We start from the raw sequence: 21,755 nt of genomic DNA, 5'->3' as shown, positions 1-21,755 counted from the left end.
TGATCGATGTAAAATAATATATACGTCGACGTTATATTTTTATCGTTTATGTTAAATAATCAGTAAAGGAATGTTCGAAACGATGAAAACTAACTGATGATACGATGCACGACGATGAGTACTCGAGCTAGTCGTTATACCCGTGTAATCCCTATATGCGACGTACTTACACATTCTACGATCAGGAACGAGACGAAAAGGGGGGGGGGATGATGCACCTCTCTCTCTCTCTCTCTCTCTCTCTCTCTCTCTCTCTCTCTAGCTTTTATGCTCTCGTGTGCGTTAGCTTTGTGCTTCTCTTCTTCGCGCACGCGCCATCGTAAATCTTATTGCCAACTCTCTCTCTCTCTCTCTTTCTCTCTTTCTCTCTCTCTCTCTCTTCTAGACATGTCTCGAAAATATCGCATGTGCGTGGGAGTCCATGTGTGTGTATGCGTTGGTGTGCGTGAGCACGTTTGCGTGTGCTAACGCTTATACACAATTTCTTTTTTCCGATTTAACAACGTTAACGAACGATACTGGGAGATAGATAGGGTGTACGATCATCGGGTAATAAAAAGAAAGATAAAAAGAGAAAAAAAAAAAAAAGAAAGGAAAAAGACGAGGAAGAAAAAACGAAAAAGAAAAAAAAAGTGCGAGACGACATTTGTTCGTAGTCGTCAAAAAAATGTTTTTCTTTTAGAAAGATAATTGTATGTTAATCGAATAAAAAGAATAGAAAAGAACAGAAAATTATATAGATTCATGTTAATCGATAATTCGTATATCTTATTCATCTTTCATCAGATCACTCGAATGAATTATTATCCTTTCTTATTTTTGTATTTATTAAACATTTACGTATGTAATGTTATCGTTGCGTCGAATGTACAAGCCTTTCTTTTTTTTTTTTTTATTTTTTTTTTTTTTTTTAAATGAGAATCATCTCATTTCTAAAATACTCTACACGTTCTTAAAGCACGTAGACAAGAATAAAAATAAAAATAAATAATGGATCACGTATCTTCTTGTTCCTCTTCTTCTTCTTTTTATTTGTACTTTTTTTTTCTTTTCTTTTTTTTTTCTTTTTTTTTTTCTTCATTTTCTTTTTTGTTATTCTCTTCTAATTTAAACATGACAATCCATAATTTTTACACAAGACTTTCGATAGTTAATATCCCAAGGTTTAAATCGTGACAGCCGATGAAACTCACGGCAGTCTGTCTTGCAACGATCGAACTGCATGGAATTTCGTGCTGACGGAAGCGATAACGATCTTTAATTACACCCCGTGAGTTTCTAACTATAGACGACGTGGACGATTAATTTAAACGCGCTCAAGATTTATTTCAACGCGTCACCGAGTAAATTATGGTTTAATCTTTTTTTTTTTCTTTCTTTCTTTCTTTTTCTTTCTTTCCTCTCTCTCTCTCTCTCTCTCTCTCTCTCTCTCTCTTTTCTTTCTCCTCCTTAGCTTGTTATCACCGAACATTTTAAGATACAAAAATAATCAATCTTCCTCTGTTACTAATGCGTTTAATCATTATCAACAAATATAAAAGTAAACTTGCAAGCAAACATTTTCTTATTTCTTTCTTTTTCTTTTTCTTTTTTTTCCCCCCTCATTTTCTTTTCTTTCTCTTTCTTTCGCCAAGCAAAAATATTCATACTACAGTAATTACCGAATAATTAATATTAATCTATTTAGATTATATGAAATAACGTGTTTTAAATTAAAAAAAAAAAAAAAAAAAGAAAAAAGAAAAAAAAGAAAAAAGAAGAAAAATGGAAATATCGTAAACATTAAACGAGTTGGTTCGAACCCGTAGTTTTGTAATTTAAGTAGAAAAAAAAAAGAAAAAAAAAAAAAAGAAAAGAAAAAAAAACAACGGGGGAAAGGAAAGAAAAGAAAAAAAAGAAAAAGAAAAGAAAAAGGAAAAAGAGAAATCGGTACCCGAAAAATCTCAGAAAAAAAGAATAATCAATTTTACGAAATAATCTTTGGAAAATTTGTATCGCCCATTCCTTCGTAATATCACGTCGTATCATGAAATGTTTCTATCAAATGATCGTCAGACAATATAATATATGTTACGCAGAATATATCTATCCTTTATTCGTCGGCTTATCCCGTTATCGTTTGAGCTCTCTCATTCGTCGGCATATTGCACGATTGTTCTGTTCCTTGCACCGAGACGATGATGATTACTGTACTCGACTGATATGTACCCAAAGCTACGACAACGACGACTGTTCTAATCAGATTCAAGATCAAAAGCATCAGTCTGACTGGCTCTCTCTTGCAATGGATAATGCTAGAGCTACTCTAATTAGATCAAAGTATACGAATCCTGAACACACACGTTCATCATCCCCTTCAATCCTATTATAACTTTTTTGTTTGTCCTCTTGCACAATGCACACACAGGACCGTTTGCGCGAACGAATTGTTCGAGTTTTTTTTTTCTCTTTTTACTTTTTTTTTCCTTGCTTTTTTCTTTTTTTTTTCTTTTTTTTTTTTTAGTGAAAAAAACAGACGTAACGAAAAAAAGGAAAAAGAAAGAAAATAAATAAATAAATAAATCAATAAATAGATAAATAAATAATAATAATGATAATATTATATAAATATAAGAAAGAAGCGATACTCAACTTCCCATTGATTCTCTTTTAGAAAATATTTGATAATTTCGTTGAACGGAGAAAAAGACAATAACAAAAAAAAAAAAAAATAAAAAAAAAAAAAAAAGAAAAAAGAAAAAAAGAAAAGAGGACAAGGCCAAAGAGAGGAGAGAGTACTATCGTCGTTTTTTCTGGTTCCTCTCTCACTGAAAAGCTTCGGTCTCGTATCGTAGAAACGCTGTTACACGTATTCGAAACTTTTCAACGTAAGTATATACATAACTCTGAACGTTACTCCCTGGGTCCTGTGAATCTTATAAAAGTACACGAAAAAGCATCTGCCTCGCGAGCATTTTCTTTTTCATTTTCTTCTTCGTTTAAAGCACGAATATTCTTCGTTCCTTTATTTTTTTTCTTTTTTTGATTTTTCTTTAGCCTTTATTTTTTCTTTTCTTGTTTTTTTCTTCTCTCCCGTTTCTGCGAGTATCATATTATCATACTTCAAAGAGAATCACATACGTGTGCGTATGTGCGTGTGTATTGTGTGCATCGACTGCTTGAATTTTTTTTTTTATTTTTTTATAAATAAAAATAATTACATAAAATGAGTTATTTCTAAAGACGTAAATAATTTTATTGAAAATAAACTATATCATTCTCAATCTCTCTCTCTCTCTCTCTCTCCTTTTCTCTCTTTCTCTCTCTCTCTCTCTCTCTCTCTCTCTCTCTTTTTCTTTCTCTTTTTACGCGTGCAAGTTACTAACGTTACGAAAATAGACATTGTCGCTACGGATACATGAGTGTCACTGACCCCAACAAGTTCTTCAATCTTCACAGTCAAGAAATAAAATTAATTTTTACTTGTCATTGAAACATTTACATTGTACATACATTCATACATATATATATATATATATATATATATATATATATATATATATAAATTAATTAATCATATATCATTCACACTTGACGTCTCTCGTAATTTTTTCAAGTACGAAGTTGTGAAAAGTGTGAAAATTAAAAAAAAAAAAGAAGTTAAAGAAAAAAATAAAAGAAAAAGGAATAAAAATAAAAAGAAACTAAAAATACAAAATCCTGAAATACGAAATATCGAAATAAATAAAATATCGAGGAAGTCCGAATATATGAAGAATTAAAAATATACGACCGAGTAACTCTTGAAAGTTTATAGGATTACATAAAAATGTTTCTCGTGAAAAAGAAGGAAGAAAAAAAGTAAAAACAAAAAAAAAAAAAGAAAGAAAACGAAAGAAAGAAAGAAAGAAAAGAAAAAAAAAATTCCAAGTTAGGACAACGTCCTAATAAATATTTGACGATAATAAAAATAATAAAATCCGAATGACGATTGTCTTTCTCCGTTTCCCCCGCTAACCCAACCCCCCCTCCCGCCCTTCCACATAGTCTCCTCTTATCAAAGCAAAATTTTTCTATAAATTTTCGATCTCTTTCGATCTTCGAACTATTCCCCTTTAAATAACCTTTAAAGACATCTCATATTTTATAAACTCATATCCCCAATTTTATCGATATACCCGAACCAATTCATCCCTTACGAAAGCTGCTAATGTTTTATTAGGGAAATCGATAGATAGAAAAGTTCTTCGATAACTATTCGATCGCGGAACCGTTCATAGATATATATTTAGATATCACACACACACATACACAAATATATATATATATATATATATATATATATATATATATATATATATATTGATTTTTCCAACAAATTTCTCACTTTATCTCTTAGATAAAAAGAGATCTAAAAGAAGAAAAAAAAAAAAAAAAAAAAAAAAAGAAAAAATGTACGGAGAAAATGGAAAAGGTAAAAAGGAATATGTACGTGCATGTGCTCACGTGAAATGCGCGATAAACACGAAAGGAGGGGTGGATCGTGCTCTTTCTCTTTCGTGCGTAACAAAAAAAAAAAAAGAAAAAAAAAAAAATAAACAAAAGCAAAAAAAAAAGAAAAGAGGAAAAAAAAAATGAATATTTCAAGGTAAAAGTAGTAGCGGCAAAAGAAGTATCTCTCGTATCTTTTTCTTTTTCTTTTTTTCATCTTCCTTCCCTTTTCTCCTCCTCTTCTTCTTTCCTCTTGAAGAAAAACATCTCCGACGGTCGAAAAGGAAAAAAGTCGAGAAAATGTCGAGGAAGAGGATGGGTGAATGGGTGGTATGAGTGTAACTGTGAGTGAAGAGGTAAGGTGACGAAGGGGTGAGGGTTAGGAGTTGCACAAGTACAGGAAAAGAGAGAGACAGAGAGAGAGAGAGAGAGAGAGAGAGAGAGAGAGAAGGAACGATCGAGCTATTTGTTTTAAGAATTTATGTCATCTCAAGATGCGATCGACGTACTGCCCCACTCTGTTTTCTATCCTCGAGAGAAAATTTTTTTAAAGAAAAAATTCTTTATTGTTCTCGTACTCTTCGTCGTTGTCGACGTCGTCATCGTCGTCGTCGTAGTCGTCGTCGTCGTAGTCGTTGTTGTTGAGATAATATGTAACGCCGGAAATACTACTACTACCTGCTACGAGAGAACCTCGTTCGACTCTTTTACGTTGCCAAACGAGAATGAAAGAAGATAGGACATAAGACAGAAAGAAAGAGAGAGAGAGAGAGAGAGAGAGAGAGAAAGAGGATGCGCGTATCGGAAGTCGATACTCGATATCGTACACTTTTTCCTGCTGTTTCGTATTACTAAAGAGAAAGATACAGACAGAGAACCAGAAAGAGACAGATAGATAGATAGGTAGATAGAGAGAGAGAGAGAGAGAGAGAGAAAAAAATAGAAAAAAGAAAGATAGTTTAAAAAGAATGGCACGTGATTTTGGCACGTGTCCCGTTGCCGCACGTGGAAAAAAGAAATCTGCTAAATAAATACTAGATCATCACTGTAGATATAAAACAGCAGATATAATAAATGTTTTCTTTTCTTTCTCTCTCTCTCTCTCTCTCTCTCTCTCTCTCTCTCTCTCTCTCCCTTCTTTTAATTCATTTAAAACAATAACTATTGTCTAGACACGTTACTCGATAAAATAAGTTGTACATTTTTTCGTCATTTCTTCTCCTTTTTTCCTTTTTTGTTTTTGTTTTTTTTTTTTTTTGATTTTCATCTTTTTGTTTTCTTTTCTTTTTTTTTTTTTTTTTGTCTTCCATTCAACTTTTCTCTCCGCGATTCAAGGGAATATTATTCATTGATGCGATGATTGATTTAAAGGAAAAAAAAAAAAAAAAGAAAAAGTAATAAAAAATAAAGGAAAAGAAAACAAAAACAGGAAAAGAAAAGCGCAATCGAATTGTTTTTATCGTAGTATCGGCCAATTTTTTATTTCGCGTCAATTCGATTTCTTAATAAATTCTCTTTCTGCCTTTTAAATCTCCTTCTCTTGTCACTTGTGTGCTCTCGCCAAGAAGCCAATAATAAACGTGGGGGGGAGTTTTCATACGACGTCGTCGTATCTCTATCTTTAGATCCGTGTCGGTGACATCGAGAGAGCTCGTATTTAGGTGGCACATGCTCTTTGCAAACGATCCTTTTCTCTGATTCCGTTAAGGTTAACGAACCTCTTTCCTTTCCCCTCACCCATGAACCCAGTTCTAATTATGTTCCAAATGTCAATGCGACGTCTGTCTTTGTTTTCAAGTGTAAAATAAACCGAAAGAAAAAGAAAAAGAAAAAGAAAAAAGATTTATCACCTGTCGCAAACGAATGTTCATTTCTTACATTATCAATTATATCAATTAAAATTTTAATAATAAAAATTTTAATAATGCAAATTTTAATAATGCAAATTTTTAAGCATCCAAATTTTCAAAATCATTAATAACGAAGTTTCGTCGAAGGTAAAAAATAAAAAAAAAGAAAAAAAAGAAAAAAACAAATAAATAAATAAAAAACAAAAGGAAAAGAAAAGACAAAGAAGGAAGATAGAGGGAGGTAAGAGGGGGGGGGGTAGAGAGAGAGAGAGAGGTTGAAAAAAAGGAAAATAGAAAGAAGAAAGAGGAAAAAAGAAAAAAAGATAAGAAGAAGAATGAAAAAGTAGTTGTCGAGGAGGAAGTGGTAGCAACCAAAAGGTTCTCTTCTCGAAGCTCTTCAAGACGAGCTAGCATACGAATGACGGCATTTCCAGGCTCGTTCGCGACTCCCGACAACTGCTTTTATCTCCTCGAGGAAAGTTGCTCGCGGCTCGTGGTCCTCGAAAGCAAACTGCATCTCCTCGCTCGTTTCCTACCACTTTTTACGAACTATCCTACGAGACTTTGTTCTAACTCCAAGAGGATGAGAAAAAGAGAAAGAAAGAAAGAGAAAGAGAAAGAGAGAGAGAGAGAGAGAGAGAGAGAGAGAGGGAAAAAGAGACGAATCGTATAAATACCAACGAGAGTTTCTACTTCCATTTCACAAGATTATACTTCGAGGTGTCCTTTGAATAAGGAATCTGTTTTACCAGCGTCCATATAACGTTTCATCACTTTTTTCATACACACACACACACACAAACATATACATATTTCTTCCTTTCTTTCTTTCTTTCTTTCTTTCTTTCGTTTTTGTTTTTTAATATTACAATTCTTATCGATTAATAATGATTAAATGGGATAAGTAACACGGGATGAATTTTCTCTTTAATGTATAGTCAAATATCAATTAATTTTATAAATGGACAATGAAGATTACGTAGTAATTTCCTGTGAAAATTTCGATCAATATTTTATTTCGATGTGTAAACAATCGAAAATATACGTAAAAATAAATAAAAATAGAAAGGAAATTTGTTTCCATTTTAACGAAATCTGGTTAATCGACGACGAAGCGCAAACACTCGAAGCACGCACGTGGAAAGTGAAAGAGAGAAAGGAGGGAAGTGTGTCTTTGATACTCGCGAGCCGGAAGGTCTCGTTTAAAGGGGGTCTACGTTAAATAACTAACACGTTGCACACTCCGGATGCAACACGGCGTTGCGCGTTACACCGTGTATATAATGTGTACTAACCACTTGTATTACGAGTAGGCACGTACGAGTACTCACGTGGCCTTTTCTTTAACGTTGGACACATCCCGCACTTTTCGTCTTTTCTACGCACACGAGGAAAAAGAAAGGAAAACAAAAAAGGGAGAAGAAAAAAATAAAAAAGAAAATAGCTGCGCAAACGAGAACGATAAAGAGAGATGGACGATCGACGCTTATCCAGGAAAAAGAAGATTCCTATTTCTTTTACTTTCTTTCTTTCTTTCTTATCTTACACGATCATCATAGCGATTAGTTTGGTAACTTCTTCTTCTTCTTTTTCTTTCTTTTTTCTTTTTCTTTTTTTTTTGCAATTTTTCCTTTTTCCCTTCCCCGCCCCGACATCAATTCGTTGTTAAATATTAACGAAGAGATTAATTTATATTTTCTAATTTATTGCTTTTTTTTTTTTTTTTTTTTTTTTTTTTGATAAATCAAATAACAATCAACGTAAATACAAATCAATCAATCTGTGAAAGAGTAATTGATCCGATTTCTTTTGTTACCGTCCACCCTCCCACTCTCGCCCTGCAACCCATTCCCCTTTCTCCTTCTTATCTTATCAATTTTCATCGCAGCATCTCGTTCAAGATAAAATCTTTATATTCGAATACTTACGATATTTATTATCGCGGATTAAAAATAATTCGAGGAAACAAGTGAACAAACAAAAAAGAAAAAAAGAAAACTGATTTCAACAACGATTACTTAATAAAAAGTCGTCCTAATAAAAATCGATTCGTTCGTGTTATCACGAACGTTCAGATAACGTCCTAACTCAAGACACTTTCTTGTAGATTACAAATCAATATATATATATATATATATATATATATATATATATATATATGTATGTATATGCATATATATATATATATATGTACAATCTATCTTGAGAACGATTACTTAATAGAATCGCAAATTTATCGTCTGGAGTATGGAACGATTTGATAACGGTTTTACGATACATTCAATTCGATATACGTCTGTTCCCTCGGTAATGCTAGGAACTTCGATCGCGAATGGAATTTATACTCGAATGAGATTCGAATCCGAGTTAGAGTTTCGGTCCCAACGTCAGGATATTCGCTCTCGGGTATCCGATATTTGAGAAGACGTTGCTTACACGGCTGCACGGACACGAGAACATTCGAATCTCCAATCCGGTTGAAACCACCAGCATATGCGTCCTGTAATTGTCCCTGAGACTCTTTGCTAACTCCTATACCAGTAATAGAGCGAGAACGAACGAACCAACGAGAGAGAGAGAGAGAGAGGGAGAGAGAGGCAGACAGAATAAGAGAGAAAGAGAGAGAGAGAAACCAGGTACACTCATTATTAATATCCAATATCTATCTATATTATTATATTAATCGACAAGTTTTATTCGATTAAACAACAATCTATCGATTAAATATAAAAACTATATATATATATATATATATATATATATATATATATATGAAATAGATAAGAGACAAAACAAAAAATCCATGGCCTTCTTTTCTCCCTCTCTCTCTCTCTCTCTCTCTCTCTCTTTATAAAAAGAACTCGGTTTTGATTAGGATCGAAAAGAATTCATAGAGAATTCTTGCTTCCGGGCAATCTTTAGCAAAAAAAAATATATATATTTATATTCCTTTCTCTCTCTCTCCCTCTCTCTCTCTCTCTCTCTCACTCTCTCTCTCTCTCACTCTCACTCTTTCTCTTTCTCTCATTCTTTCTCTTCGTTAACGAGATACCACGTCGATAGATACTACCATTTCATCGAAAAAAATTAGACAAAAAAGAGAGAGAGAGAGAGAGAGAGAAAGAGAAAGAAAAAGAGGAAAATGAGAGTAGGCTTTTCTCATTGAAAAAGAAAAGAGAAAAAGAAAAAAGATCCTCATGGTAAATTTCCTTTAGAGAAAAATTCAAGTAAGCAGACATTCAGACTCGACGGTGCTCGACAGATTAATCAGCTTAATTAGTCTCACTCATACCCTCTCTCTCTCTCTCTCTCTCTCTCTCTCTCTTGAATTAGAGAGGCTAGCTTATTGATCATCGAGCAATCACCGATGTCGTCTTAACAAGTTCCACTCGAACTTCGAACGATTTCACTCGATGTCCCTGAGTAAAGTTCTTCTTACTCTTCATGGATCGATCGAATTTCGATTCCCCTTGTGTTCCTCCTCCATCCCTCTAAATCCCTATCAAACCGTGTGTACAACAGTATCAACAAAACTCTTCTTCTTTTTCTTCTTCTTCTTCTTCTTCTTCTTCCTTTTCCTCTTCCTCTTCGCGTTCCTTCCTTTTTTCTCCTCCTCGTCTTCTTCTTCTTCTTCTTCTTCTTCTTCTTCTATTTCTTCTTTTTCTTTTTCTTTTTCTTCCTTCGATATTCGAAGCATTTTAAAGTTAAGGCAGAAACGACTTCGGCAAGTACATACGAAACTCGAATGTCTCGCTAGAGTTACAGGACGTCCTTATACAACTTCGCCGAAGAACGTTCGATATAAAAGTACATATCACAGAGAAAGAGAGAAAGAGAGAAAGAGAGAGAGAGAGAGAGAGAGAGAGAGGAGAGAAAGGGGGTGTTTTCCTGGCACCCTTTTGTTCGTAGGACTTACTTCTCAAAGAAAGGACAATACCGTTTCGCGTCTTTTCAAGAGATCGTGCGACTTGGAATTGTTCTTTTGAAACTTTATCGACAGTGAAAAGAGAGAGAGAGAGAGAGAGAGGGGGGGGGGGAAAGAGAGAAAGGGAAAAAGAGGGGGAGAGAGGAAAAGGTCGTGTGTTCCAAAGGAAGCTTTAAATATAAATAGATATACATCTAAAGACAATAAACTTTATATACAATCAAAGATAAACTGCGATAACTTTAATGACAAAAGTTTCTTTTTTATAAATCTAACATCTAATTTATTTCTTTTTTTTTATATATCTAACATCTAACATAAGTTAACCATCTAAAATAAGTAACGATAGAACCTTAATGGAAACAGAGAGAAAGAAAGATCGTGCGCTTCAAAGAAAGCTTTAAACATTAGTAAATATATATATATATATATATATATATATATATATATATATATATGTTATGTACCAATCAAACTAGAAAGTTTTGCGTGCGTAAAGGAGAGTATACGTGAGTGCGTGCCAAATTACCAAACCAGAAACTTGCTCTCGTTTGTGACATTGACGATGTCTACACGCTTAGAAAGACAACGAGAACGGCGATGGCGATGGCGATGGCAATGGTTAGGACGAAGAGGAGAGGAAGACGAGAAGGACTAAGGACTAAGAGACGAAGATGAAGATGAAGAAGACAGAGAGACGAAGACGAAGCAATTGTCCTATACAAGTACCGTTGGAAGTTAGACAAAGCCCGAGGCTCGCACAATGCGTGACAATGCGACGACGAACTCGCTCTGGGATTGGCCCGTGGGCCTTGGGTGACCGAGGGTGGCTCAGCTTGGATCGAGGGTGAGCAAGGCTACCGCTAAGAGTTCAAGAGACAGGGATAGAGAGATAAAGTGACAGAGAGAAATAGAGAGACATAGAGAAAGAGAGAGACATAGAGAAAGAGAGAGATAAAGAGAGAGATAAAGAGAGAGAGAGAGAGAGAGAGAGGATAAAGGTGAGGGAGAAGCAGACTGAAAGAGAAGAGGTGGTTTAGGTTGGATTAACTAAACGGTAAGCTGTCTCTTGCTTCGCGTACGATCGTTTCTGTCCGTCTGCAGTTTCCTCTATAACTCTGTCTTTCTTCATCAGGAGAGAGAGAGAGAAAGAGAGAGAGAGAGAGAGAGAGAGAGAGAGAGAGAGAGAAAGAAAGAGAGAGAGAGAGTGTTCTGTTAGTACATATCCGCAAACGTACATACGTACGTACACTGCTATCCATGCGGTAGCACATAGTATTCAACATTTACGGTCAAAGCAATCTCTTAACCCTAAATTGTCGAAATGAAACTTAACTGGTGTTATGTAAAGTTTATGTTTATTTCGACTTTGTAATACATTATATATATATATATAGATATATATATTCACATTGCCTTTTCTCTATGTTCTTTTTATTCCGACTACTAAATAAGATATATAACGTTAGAGCTTAAAATTGGTAAACTCACAATGATAAAAATATAACAACGACAAAGGACAACAACGAAAGGGAAAAAAGAAAAAAAAAAAAATAGTAAATTATAAAAGAAAATGCTGTCGTTATCGATCTTAACTTCTTTTCTAATATAACTTACGATTTACTCTCGACAACCAGTATTCCCTTGAAATCCAAGAAAACGTAACAAGATAAAGCCACTTACAGAGCAAGATTTTCTTCTACGTTGGTGTAAAGAAATTTATGATCGTCCATGGAAGAAATTGCACGCGATTCTCCCTCTCTCTCTCTCTCTCTCTCTCTCTCTCTCACTCTCTTTCTCTACACGAAGATCCTACAAAGCACGTACGATGAAATAGACACGGGGTTCACGTCAGCAACCTCTCTCTGCTATAAGTCCTCCAACCGATTCAGGGTTCTCGTTCAGGAAAGAGGAGTGCAAATTGCTATCATCTCGATCGTCGTCCGGTCATGTTGCCCATCTATACCACAGGAAGAAGGGTGTCAGGGATCTATACCCTTCTTCATTATTTCAAATACTCCCACTTGATGTTTCACGCATCAATAAAGAATATATATATATATATATATATTAATATTGTGTCCAAAGTATTTCATTAAACATATCAACAATAAACGTTATCAAAGCAATTTTCTTAAATTTGCAATTGAAAGTAAATAATACAGTAAATGTTATATACATATGTATATAAAATGAAATTTAAATGGAAAATAAATTGATGTAAATATAAATTCAACGAACGTTAACCAATAAAATATTGAAAGTATTTTAATTGCAACTGACTGTATATACATGGACAGTGTTTTCTTACTATGATGTCCGCGATCATTTTAGTTTAGTCTCTCACAATGGAACGATCTACTTGCAGAAGATAAATAGCTTGATTGTTGCATGGCTAAATTAGTAATGGAACGTTACAATTCCGATCACTATGTTTACATTTAATTTCGATGGAATAATTAGCAGAGAACGTTACATACACATATCGATATAAACGAAAACTTTTGCTTTGTTTAACTATATTTCATTTTCACATAGTCCCGAATTATATATTCTCTTATCATTTACTTTTCCTATTTTTTTTTCTTTTTTTTCTTTTTTTTCTTTTTTTTTCCAATTCGTATCCAGTAAACTCCATTTATAAATTTAGATAGCAAAACGAAACGAAATTATTCGACGAAGCTGAAATCGAATAACCTATTCGATCACGAACTTGATTAACTAATCACGATTTGTGTCAACATAAAGTTATATTAAGGGATAGAAAGAGAGAGAGAGAGAGAGAGAGAGAATTTTGACTAAACGCAATGATTCGATCCCAGTTCGATCGTAAAACGTAAATCTAGTCACATGGTACGATGATTTTCCTGATTCGTAACATTCGTTCCACGTTCTGGTTTTACGAGCATTGAACGCTGTGTAATTCTTAATGTATTTCACCGTCCCCAGCTTGTACATTACACCGTTGAAATAATCGTAACCATTTTCAACGACTAATTTCATAGCTCTCTAAAGAAAATGAGAGCGAGCAATAGGATACAGAGATAAAGATATTAAAAATGTAAGCACAATTAAAAAGAAATGATAATATTTAATATTTCGAGAATATATGATGTATGAAAAGGAAAAAAGGAAAGGAAAAAGAAAAGAAAATTAAATAAATAAATAAATAAATAAAAAGAAAGCAAAAAAAGACAAACAAAAAAGATCTACCCTCAAGAGTAATATTATATTAAATAAAGATAGAGTTAAGTGGTATATTCTTATCGTTAAAAATTATACGATGAGATATTAAGTCTCTCTGTTAATGGTGAAAACGATAAACCACCATCTTAATGCACCATTGTGCTCGGTAATACTCATATAAGACGCTTATTTACGTTTAAACTGTGCTACCAATGTTATTACCTTTATCCTTTTGTGAAAAATAATTGCGCTTGTGTGCGTTACAACGGTTCATAACTTTTTTCATTAATCATTATTTCTCTCTTATTGTTCTAAAAAAGAGAAAAAGAAAAAGAAAAATGAATCATCGAATTTACCATTGTACAATAGAATTGTTACGAATTCTAATTGAAAATGAAAAGATATGCTTTTTGTTTTTTTTCTCTCTTTTTTTTTTTTTGTTTTTTTTTTTTTTTTTTTTTTTTTTTTTGATATTCCAGATCCATCAAATCATATCGAAGGGATCACATGCGGTGGTAATAAAATGAAATTCTGGTCTTATCGCTAACGAGATTAATCGATCCTTTAACGTGCATTTAATAAGACAATTTAGAATTAAACCGAAAAGTTATCAAGGGGAAGAGGGATAGAGGGGAGGAGGAGGCTGAGGACGGGGAACATTACGCCGCCTCTGGCTGAACTTGACAGTCCTTTCGAAACGGTTAGAAACTCGGTGAGAATTAATTTTCTTCGCGTCTCACCTGAAAGTAAGTAGTCCGTAGTGTATATCTCGGGAAAAGGGGTCTCGGTGTATTGTTTCCTCAAAATCCCTGTAGACGGTTAAGGGTTCGTGTCCTTAAAGGTCCTCTTATACGTTCTCTCGAGCGCTCAAAAACGAACTCCTAACGAACCTATTTGCATTCAATAATGAAACGAGCAAGTACGATGCTTTAACGTTATATCCTTGAAGTACAACCCTAACTGGAAAGCTTGTTCTCTCTCTTTTTCTTTCTTTCTCTCTCTCTTTCTCTCTCTCTCTCTCTTTCTCACCCTCACCTTGATTAATAATTCATCTCAAAAAAAAAAAAAAAAAAAGAAAAAGAAAAAAATAGAAAAAGAAAAAGGAAAGGAAAGGAAAGGAAAAAAAAACCTTATACAGCCTGTTATTGTCTTATAACGCTTTTAATACGGGGGACCTCGAGGCGTCCATGGAACGATGATTCACGACCCTTCCACCTTCTCTTGTAGAGAAAGAGACAGAGAGAGAGAGAGAGAGAGAGTACGAAATACGAGCTGCATTGTCCTTCGACCCTACCTCGAAGTGCATCGATGAATTCAAACATAGAGAGAATCTGTAATATCCTGTATGGCATACCTCCTGTTTGTACATATAATAACGATGTACATTTTTTGTTCGATCCTTTGAACAAAGAAATTTCTTTTTTTTTTTTTTTTTTTAATTTTTATTTCTCTTTCATTCTTGTTCTTCTTTTTCTTTTTTTCTTTTTTTTTTTTTTTTCGAAATGAAAAAAACAGATATACGAATGATAATAAAAATGGAGAAATAAGAAATAAAAAAAGAAGAAAAAAATGAAAGTAAAGCTTAAACATCCTAAAATTCTATGCGAACTATTACGCGATGTATATTTTTATATTTAATGATAAAATGTTTTTTTTTTTTTTTTTCTTTTTTTTTTATATATTTCAATAAAATGGGACTCCGTAGAATTACGATCTGATTAGGGAGAATAAAAAACGTGAACGAGTGTATTACTCTTTGCGATATATTTATGTGAGAGAGAGAGAGAGAGAGAGAGAGAGAGAGAGAGAGAGAGAGAGAAAAGAAAGAAAGAAAGGAAGAAAAAGTAGAAAGAAGGAAGAGAAATAAAGGACAAAAATGGAGAAAGAAGAGTTTATAGATCTCGTAGCAGAATGGAAAACCGATAACAATCCTTTGATTCTCTGGAAATAAATATAATATTGCCTTTCTAACCTACGAATTTTTCTCTTCTTTTTCATATACGTACACATGATATATATATATATATATATATTTCTCTCTTATACTGGCAATATTTTCCAAAACAATACCCATCACTATTTCTTCCCTTTTCTTCTCGTTTTCACGCATCACCGTTCAATTTTTCGAACGTTCGAGTAGTATAACAGTTCGAAAGAAAAAGAGAAAGAAAAGAAAATTAAAAAAAAAATAATAATAATAATAATAAACAAAAAATAAAAAAAGAAGAGATAAGATACAAAAACGTTTCTTTACGTTCTCTTCATCACATGGTAAATTCGAAAGCGACTTATTGATAAATCATGCTTCAATACTTTCCCTAGTTTTCTCTCTCTCTCTCTCTCTTTCATACACCCTCTCTCACTTTCTCTCTTATCATTTTTTTTTTCACGAAAATTCAATACGAAATATCCATGAGAAGAAATTGAATTTGCTAGAAAGTTTCGTGAGTTTGACGCATCGAATGTTAAAGAGAAAGAGACAGAGAGAAAGAGAGAGAAAGAGAGAGAGAGAGAGAGAGAGAGAGAGAATGGTGTCGCTATATGAGCCTTACTCTTAAACCGGATATCCTATCCAGAAAATTACGCTTTCGAGATAATTGAATTTAACCAGCTTTATACACCAGTCGGGAGAGCGTTTTCACGGTACAAAAGAGCGTTGAAAATTGCCACGCCTTCGATACGAACGCGTTCATCCCTCGTAATTGATCGGTCTCGACATGCTCGTGTCCTCGCGAATAAAAAAAAAAGAAAAAAAAAGAAAAAAAAGAAAGGAAGAAAAAAGGAAAAAAAAAATACTACATGCATACATACAAACATATGTACACATATATATGTACACGTGCACGCATACACAACCATACGCAAAAGAGGGTGAAAATTCGAACGCGATCGGTGCACGACAATCAAATAAATTACAGATCTCGTTAGTGACTATTTTTAATAAATGTTTTTTTTTCTGCTTTCCAGAGGAGGGATAATTGTACTTTTGGAAAACGTTCGAATGCTCGTTAACGTTCATACGAAATAATTCAACGGGTAGATAGATAAGTAGGTAGGTAGATAGGTAGGTAGATAGGTCTCACGTGTAATCTGAAAGTGACAAAGCGTGCGAGGGAAAGGGGGAAACCGAAATAATGTTTCGCTTTGATTCTACGATATATGTATTGTATACCAAATCCGAAAATACACTTTTACGAAGAACAACGCTCTTTTACTCTTTCTCTTTCTCTTTTTTTTTTTTCAACTCTCGTCGAGAGTTTCTCGCGTATATGCGAATTTATGGAAGCTCGAAATGAGAGAGAGAAAAAGAGAGAGAGAGAGAGAGAGAGAGAGAGAGAGACAGATAGAGAAAATGTGAATATGTAGGAGAACAACAACACGGAAGAGTGTCCAGTGTGTGGCCACTGGCTAGGCTCCAGATTTTCCCCAAAATCCCCTGGTGGGGAACAATTTGCTACAATTACGACGGAATGCACGATCGATACTCAATTTTGTCGAGAGTATAAGCGGATATATCCATCTCTCTCTCTCTCCCTCTCTCTCTCTTTTTTTCTTTCTTTTTCCGTAATTTTTCTTTATTTTTTTTTTTCTTTCCCCCAAACAAGTATGCATCCCTTCACCGTGATACATTAATAGTTAAGAAGATATACATATATATATATATATATATATCTCGGTAATAATAATAGCCATTTCGAAAATTCATTTGATCTTCCTTTCGTAATAACATTATTTCGATCTTGAGGTGGTTATTTCGAAGAAAGAAAAAAAGGTTAATAAAAAAAGTTATTAATACTGTTCATTTATTTTTGTTATCCAAGATTTTCTAACTTTGACCTTTCTATATATTTTTCCGATAAAAAGCTATTTGCATTAGTCCTGTCGATATTTAATACACATATTAAACGTTTATTATATTTCATAATTGTCAAATGTTAAAGCACTTACTTGTTTATGTATGTATGTGTGTGTGTATATATATATAAACCTAGGGATCTACGAAACCTCAATCCATTTGGCAATAAATTGATGAAAGGAGGGATATAGTGGATGAAATGAATCTTATCGAATAATGTATCTTGACAGCTTCGAAGGTGTCACAGACTCGGCAGGGAATAATAATGATCCTTGGCTATTCTCCTTGACGAAGGTGGACCTAAGAGGAGAAGGACAAGCTGTTGGATTCGGTCGGCAAGGATGGTCTGGGATCGTTCTTGTCTACTCAATTTGCATGGGAAATGGGAAGGATCCTTGCGTATCCTCTGACCCAATAATACGCAACTGGACGACCGAACGACCGGAATTCAATTACGCGAATGTAACCGAACGCGGCCGTGAATTCGCATCCGAGGACAAGCGAAACCTAATAAGCAAACAATAGGCTTTCCTATCCTTCAGGAGGATCCTTCTAAGGTTTCGATCGATCAAGATCATCCCTTGAACCATACCTTTCTTTTACCTCCTCTTCTCCCTTAGCAATCTTCGTCGACAACGTTAATGTATATTCTAGAACTCTGATTTCAACCTTTCAATGACAACCTTGTACGATCGAACCTAACTATAAATATAAACATATTAATACTTCGTGGCTTAAGCATTGGCCGCATGAAAGTTCTAAAAATAATGACCCACTTTATCTTTTATCCTTTTTTCTTATCTCGTCGACTTTATAATATAAAAATGTATTAATATTTATCGAGGGATTTAGCTCAGTTATCAAAAAATTTATTTAAAATAATGAACGTACACGTACGTCTATATAAGTAACGAGTAACATCCGAATCAAGAAATTCGAATAGATATTTTTTTTTTTTTTAGCAAAAGTATTCGTTTGAAAATATCAAGAAAGAACGAGCAAAGGATCGTCGAAAGTAAAAAACGTTTAAAGGAAACTAGCACGAGCAACACTTTTTCCAAGATCCTTCGAGTCGAGTGAGGCTTTGAAGAAGAAGCACGGATGCTCGTCAAAACTTAAAACGGACGAGAACTCGAGATCGACTAACGGCTCTGATGAGCACAAGAGAGAGTGAGAGAGAGAGAGAGCGAGAGAGAGAGAGAGAGAAAGAAAACGAGGAGTTCCATCTCGCAGGGTTGCTACTTCTAGTAGCACCATCAGCTAGAAGAGAGAGATAAAGAGATAGAGATAGATGGATAGATAGATAGATAAAGAGAAAGAGAGAAGAGATGGCTTGCTTTTCCTCGTACAGCTTGGCCGGATATTCGTTTGTCAAGTTACGTTTAACGAAGCGACCCTGCTGTTGACTGCAAAAGCAAATGTGAGTAATAATGCGAGAAGAGGAGATGGAGCGCAGTGGTCTCCTTTCTAACGAAAACTTTCTCGGATCTATCCTTCGTAGTACTATTATAGCAGTAGGCGAAAATACAGGTTGGTCTTACAATTATTTCCGGCCTTTCTCTCATACATGATCATTACATGGTGGATATATACCACCAACATACATAGTAACACATTCACTACTGGCCTTTTGAATCTTTCGCTTAGGTACTCGTTGAACCTCGCGTTTAGTAACGATCGTCGAGGGTAAGGAATACATATTTTCGGCTCATTAAGTCACCTCACTTGCAACGATACTTACTCTCCTACCTCTACCTCCTCTCACAAATCCAACCTTTCGACCCACCAAAAAAAACCCTTTGGGATTAATGTGGTTAATCGGTTTTTAAGCTTTGCTAAGTGCCCGCGTGAGATCTTGCAAATCGATTTTTCAAACGACTGAACTTCTTCACTGATAGCCATTTATATGGTCAACTTTGTATTTTTTACGGTATCCCCTTGTTAGGGAACACATCGATCGAACGTAAGATATATCTGAATATCATGATATGGTATCATTGATTAGGGGAAAAAAAAAAAGAAAAGAAAAAAAGAAACATTGTAAGTAACTGTTAAAATTTATGCTTGCGCGTCTACATAAGTATATTCCGAAGGTTCTATTCGAAGTTGATTTTGTCAGGACGAAAGAAGAAAAAAAAAAAAAAAAAAAAAAGGGAAAGGAAAAAAAAAATACCTTACAGAAAATTAAACTACGAACGTCTGCGAAACTTCATTTCATTCTATGCCAACCAATAGAAATTAACCGTGGGATTACCTAATGAAAAGAAACTTTTAATGATGATTACCAACACAAAGTACAATTCTCATTCGCAAAAGACATTTACAATAGTCAAGACAATCGTTCCAAAGAAGCATCCGGCTGTAAGTAGTTAACAAGAAGGATTATTCCAGTATTTCGAACGCGTATCAAATTGATGAACTTACATTTCTCTTATCCCATTCCCAATTTTCTTCGGTGTTTCGTAATGCCCGAATTTAATCAGTTTGATAATTCGTTCGTAGAAAAGGATTAACCTTAGACGTTCGCGTAGACACGGGCCATTGGACGATCCAAATCTGCGATCGAATTTGCGTATCCTCTAAGCTCCTGAAACTGAGAGTATCGACGATCGGTGAAGACAAAGAGTCTCGTTGGGTGCTCGCTTGACTTTATCCCAAAATTCCCATCGAAGCCACCTCCTCTATATCCCACGACCTATCCACCCCTTTCTCCCCCCGCCCCCAAACCCCTCGATTCCTCCAACGTAAGCTCCCTTTATTCGCTACTCCGCATCTCCAGCGAACCGTACCATTCCATTCCACGCGCGATTTATTGATCCACGCACAATTCCGCTACGGCAGCTAACTCCTACTACCCTGTACGGACCAGTGATGCTCACTAAAGTGTACAGGATCGTTTCTATTTTGTTAATTTACGATCGATAAACGAAACGTATAAACGTGACCGTTTATTAACAACTACTTCCAAGTGTCTCGTTGGATCTTATAATTATTACTGACGCAACTTCGATAAACTATGTTCCTGTATATATAGATATATGTACACACACACACATATATATATATATATATATGTGCGTGTGTGTGTGTGTATGTTTTCGAATTCGTTCGATGTATCAACGATGTATCAATGTCAGATTAATATTTCGCAACGTAATCGTTATTTTCTACATAAAAAAAATAAAAAATAACCTTTGTTAAATCTTTCTTACCTAATATCGCTTATGAAAATTTTTCAAAAGGATAAACTGAAATTATTAACGATATACATAATTATGTTATCTTCAGACTGCAAAACTTTGGGCAAATTGGTTTTATGTTAAACGTTCCGTCTCTTGTGAGATATAACGTAAGAAAAAAAGAAAAAAAAGAATTTTAAAATCGTCGTCTCTTCCAATCAGGGTGCGGGACATCGACGAAGAAACATCTGCGTTGAACGTTGGCAACTCGTGGGACCAAATAAGTGGCAACGAGCTTTCTCCATTTTATATTTTATTTTCTCTTTTTTTTTTTTTTTTTTTTTTTTTTTTAATCTTTTTTTTTCAGTGTCTCATAAAGCTTCGCAATATCCAGCGAGGAAACTTGGACCGGGCGAAAGAAGCTTATAAAAATTCGTCGAGCTTAATGAAGCCATAACTTACAATTTATTCAAATCTATGCTAACCAACATTATGGGGCATTCTCCATTCAAATTGCCCGTAAATCGTATCAACGACAATTTACATGAAAGAATCCTTAATTCGTCGTCTTTATTATCGAGCCTAAAAAAGGCCTTTCCAAAGGCTACTCTTTTTCTCGTTTCTGAAGAAAAAAAAAACAAAAACAAAAAAAAAAAAAGTTAAAAATAGACAAAAAAACTCCCCATATAAAAAGCTTACACTATCAAATTGATTCTTTACATAAGATACATTACATATATGAGTATGTGTTGAAAAGATTATGAATACCATCGAACATATTTTTTGTTTTCGGTAATCAAAGCTTTCTCGATAATTAGAAGGGCAAAAGAACTAAGTAAATGATTAATTAAATCCCCGAGTTTTCTTCCCGTCTCCCTTTCCTTTTTTCTTTCCTCTTCTTTTTTATATAGATTTAGTCCATTTTCATAATAACCAGAACGAACAAGAAGAGTATCCATCCGCCTAGAGCTACCACCTACCATCTCGAAAATCTTCGGGAGAAGGATACACCTTTCACAATTCTTCATTCTTGCCATCGAAACCGACCATTTCCATTTGCGTATTTAAATATTGATTTTCGCCGACGGTCATATACCGTTAATGGAATCTCAAAAGGCCACACGAGAGAGAAGGAGAGAGAAAGAGAAAGAGAGAGAGAAAAAGATAGAGGGAGAGGGAGAGGGAGAAAGAGAGAAAAAGAGGAACTAGGTTATGGAATATGAGTTGAATCTCTTTATACTGACCCAGGTTCCGAAGCTGCGGTTAACGTAGCGGACCATTCGAAATCG

Source organism: Vespa crabro, chromosome 15 (genome assembly GCF_910589235.1).
Source record: "Vespa crabro chromosome 15, iyVesCrab1.2, whole genome shotgun sequence".
Lineage (NCBI taxonomy): Eukaryota > Metazoa > Arthropoda > Insecta > Hymenoptera > Vespidae > Vespa > Vespa crabro.
The sequence above is the reverse complement of the archived record's forward strand: the minus strand, read 5'-3'. Positions refer to the sequence as shown.